Source organism: Dipodomys spectabilis, unplaced genomic scaffold (genome assembly GCF_019054845.1).
Source record: "Dipodomys spectabilis isolate Male_0828 unplaced genomic scaffold, ASM1905484v1 ptg000276l, whole genome shotgun sequence".
In the NCBI taxonomy this organism is placed as follows: domain Eukaryota; kingdom Metazoa; phylum Chordata; class Mammalia; order Rodentia; family Heteromyidae; genus Dipodomys; species Dipodomys spectabilis.
Genome location: NW_024870953.1, coordinates 3,954,604 through 3,958,808, shown reverse-complemented (window position 1 = coordinate 3,958,808; position 4,205 = coordinate 3,954,604). Strand labels below are relative to the sequence as shown.

The window sequence follows — 4,205 nt, the reverse complement described above, 5'->3', positions numbered from 1 at the left end:
GAATTGCCTGCATTGGATGTCAAAATGTATTCAATAGTTTTTTGTATACATGTATAATGATTTCTTCAGAGTTTGTGATTTTTAATCAGAAATAATTTTAACTTACCTGTTGAAATGAGTAGTACAGAAACTAAAATATTTCTGGTGCTTGTCTGAAAAAGTATATTTTAAAATATTCTATATTCTATGTTTGCATAATGCTCATAATTTATTTTATTTTCTTTTAGATATACTTCGTATTCTACATTATTTTATGATATATAGGTTCATTAATGTGTCCTTTCCGATTGCATTCCATATAGAAACAGTTTGATTCCTTTTTTCTAGGTCTTAATATCATTTTTCTTTGGGATAAAATGACAATGTTGTCTAATTTGAAAAGTTTTGTAAAGTTTATGCTATGTAAACGCCTTTCTGAGGTGAAGATTTAATACACTGATGTCAAACTAAATTTAATTATATGAATTACGTGTATTGTTATACTTATAATTTGGTAATCAACTTTTTAATAACTGTTTTTCATTTCTTACATCTGAAGAATGAAAAATGTGGAATACTTCTCAAATTTTCATATTATCCTTGTGCAAGTGCCATGTTAATCTCTGCATTGTAATTTCAGTATACGTGCTGCTGAAGCACGTAGTATCCTCTAAATTTAAGTAGTTAATGATGCAATCTTTATACAGGCTTATATCTATGGGTGCCTACTAGTAACAAGGAAACCTTATTGTTCCTAACAATGTTATCTATCTTATTTCCATAAAATTCTGTGAATAGTGGAAAAATTATATTGATCAATCGATTGCTCACATTTGAAAATTTTTTTTGTCAATGACAATCAACTCTTTTAATTTGGAATTTGATCGTACTCAATTATTTTTAGATAAGTCTAAAGGTGATAGCTTTTTCAAGTACTTATTTATCCAACTGTGTTAGCTCTGTGGAACTAATGGATTCAAAGTAAGCATTGCTTAAGAGCTACTTCTAAACTTCTTCAGCTGACATTTTCCCAAATGAGGTGTTACTGGCACAAATGTCTACATGAGCCTTTACCCTTCTTCCATGTGGGAACAGACCAACCAGAATATCTTACCCTGACAGCATAGATTGTCTTACTGGAACAAAACTAATCTTGGTTACAAGGGACCATAGAGAGATGAACAGTTCAAACAGAACTGTTCGGACTAGAAGGTATTTTATCAAAATATAATTGTTTATTGTACCTTCCATTTCAAAAGTAGCTGAAGCCAAGAAGGTGAAAAAATTGTTGGTATGCATGATTACTTAATGTCCTGGTCTGTCTACCATCCAACCTGGCAGGAACTTAAACTACTGCCTTTTTATCACCAAATATTTTCATAGTTGCAGTAGAAGTCCATCTGTTTCTCCTCGTTATTAGGCATTAAATTGATCATGTTTTAATCACAGTATTTCCTATTGCCTCCATGCTGTAAATGTACAAATGGTAAAGCTTTAGGTCTAACTCTATCAAACACTGAGGTAGAGATAATGGATTAATACTTTCAAATAGATTTGCCATTGATACAGTAACTACAACAGAACAATGCAAAACGTGTGCTTTTTAATTATAGTATATATAGTTATATATTTTATATTTATATGTGCTGATTTTATATTTCACACAGTGAAACTTACTAGAATTAGTTGATAATTTGACAAATAAATTGATATTTATTTATTCCAATAAATAGAATTGGAATAAAAAATTATGTTTAAAATATATATTAGAATATAAAAAGTATCTATGCAATATCTTTAGTATAATCTTGTGATACATTCTGTTCTTGGTCTTCTGAACCCACATGGCAAAAAAACAATGTTTTCCTCTAATCTATAATGGATTTTACTCTACTGCTCTGTTTATTGCTTTAACTCGCTTGTCCCAAAATATTTTTCTCCATATTTCTGAAGCATTCCTACTGCTTATACCCTAATTTTGCTAAGATGTCTAAAAAACATTATTCTTCTGCAGTACACATGGGTCCTAGGATCCCAGTTTCCAGTTACCTGCATCATCAGATAACGGGCAAGAATTCCCACCAAGGCCCATGCAACATGTCAACACAAAGTAATAGAAGACCCATCTCAATTTCTCATTTCCTATATTTCAGGGCCCCAATTCGTCGAGATGCAGGAATTAGCAGTAAGCAATTGTGAAATGCAAGGCAACTTAAAATGAAGGATGAGATAACAAAATTTGATAAAAGGACTGTAATTCAAACATTCAACTTATAGATGACCAGCCCATATGAGTGAACTAGTTCACAAAGTGTCACAAGATTATATTTAATACCCCTCCCCTTTGCTTAATGAAAGATTTTATTCCAACATAAGTAGGCCAAAAAATAGTTCCTTGAAGGATAGATCCATAATTGGTCTACCAAAGCCCGGAAAACTTGACTTAGAGGTCAAATGTAATTCAGAAAAACATTTGAAGCACTAAGGAGAGCTTCAAAACACTGGGACTTCAGTACAAAATGGTTTTGTGGTATAAAAATGTCACTCTTAAACCAATGATAATCTACATTGAATCTCCTGAAAGTGTATTCCTTTTCAAATAAACTTTTTACAATCACATTCGCCAAAATAACATTTGACAAGTTGATGATGCTTAGTGACATTACAAGTTTTTCAAGTGTAGGGAGCAAGATACAATAGAGTTGATTTATTTACACAGCACTAATGCCAAACACGTTCAATCATTCATTAAAGTGTAGAAATAGTACCACCCACAATTTATGTTTTTCAGTAAGGGCCTTCCAGAAATGTGTTAAATACATCAGCCTCCTAAATTTCAAAACCAGATGTTAGCTAATAAATTTCATCATTTAATAAGGTACATTAAAAAGTCACAAATAGTTGCCTTATCATATGTTATTTTATGTTTTCTCTCTGTCTAACATAGTTAGAAATATAACTTTAAGTCTTGAATATGGGTATTCATCAGAGATATGACAAACATAATATCTGTCTTCTATTTCTATCAAATTCCTCTCTAGGAATAAATTTTAATTTTCTTCATTTTTCAAAACTTATAGGTAGTAGAAAAAATTATTCCATGTAAAATAAAAGAATCACACCATTGTACAAAACCATTTATAAAAATTTGTAATTAGGAATACATTCTAAGCCATTTTTAACTTTCTTTTTGACTAAAGATTAATCTTCCAAATGGATGAGAATAAAATCATGTTTAGGTGCTTCTTGTCTCCATTCTTGTAAATTGTTGCTGCAGATGAATGAATTATGGAAATATAAGCTGACATCAGTTCAAGAATATTCAGGATTGAAAGTCCATGGAATGTATATAAACCTTTCAAAGTATTAATAGACAGTTTAACAGAATGACTATCAGGAAGTTGAAACCAGAGAGGAATTATAGTAAAGACATAGAATGAATGAAAAATGAACAAGGGGCAAGTACAGCTAGAATACTCAATGTACACATATGATAAAGGAAGTGGTAAATTGAAAATAAATCTTGGAGAAAGGGTTGGTTGAGAATGATGGAAGGAGTGACTCCTATCTAGGAGCATTGGACAATTAGATGAATATATTTAATTGTAAAACAATTGCACAACCTTTTAAAATTCAGTTCTAAAACACAACAAGAAACAAAAAACACTCAAAAATCACAACCAAACAGCAATCTCCAGATTGTATGAATATGACCTCTCAAAATTATAATCAGTTAATGAAGGGCAGTATTGGGAAAAGCAAACAAAGCTGTTCAAAGAGGAAAGTTTTGGATAGGAGAGCATTTTGAACAGAATTAAAGAGATTATCTAAGGTTATAAATCACCTACATCTGCTGCAAATAGTATCTTTCTTCTACGAGTTTTCTGTCTGAACTGGATAATCTAGTCCTGAGAAACACTTGGTAGCTTGTGAGGATAGAATGGAAGAAACAAGATCAAGAACCCATTACTCCACTGGAGAGAAAACACTACTCTTTATTTTCTCTAATCTCTCTTCACTACTCTTTCTTCATACTTTTAAGTCAATTGATTTTGAATTATGTTTTTCCTCCTTTGTTCTGGCAAAGTAATTCATTAAATATTATTTGCCATTTTCTTCTTTCATGCTGTTTAATTGGCAAAGTGAGTCCATTAAACTTCCCTCTTGCATTTGGTTGCCATGAAACAACATCTATGTTAATGAGGAGAAATCTAATGTAAAACTTT

At 31.2% G+C, this 4,205-nt stretch overlaps 1 pseudogene; it reads right to left on the bottom strand.

The window, feature by feature from the left end:
• Window positions 1-542: 542 nt before the first annotated feature.
• Window positions 543-639, bottom strand: LOC122126383 (annotated as a pseudogene).
• Window positions 640-4,205: the final 3,566 nt, after the last annotated feature.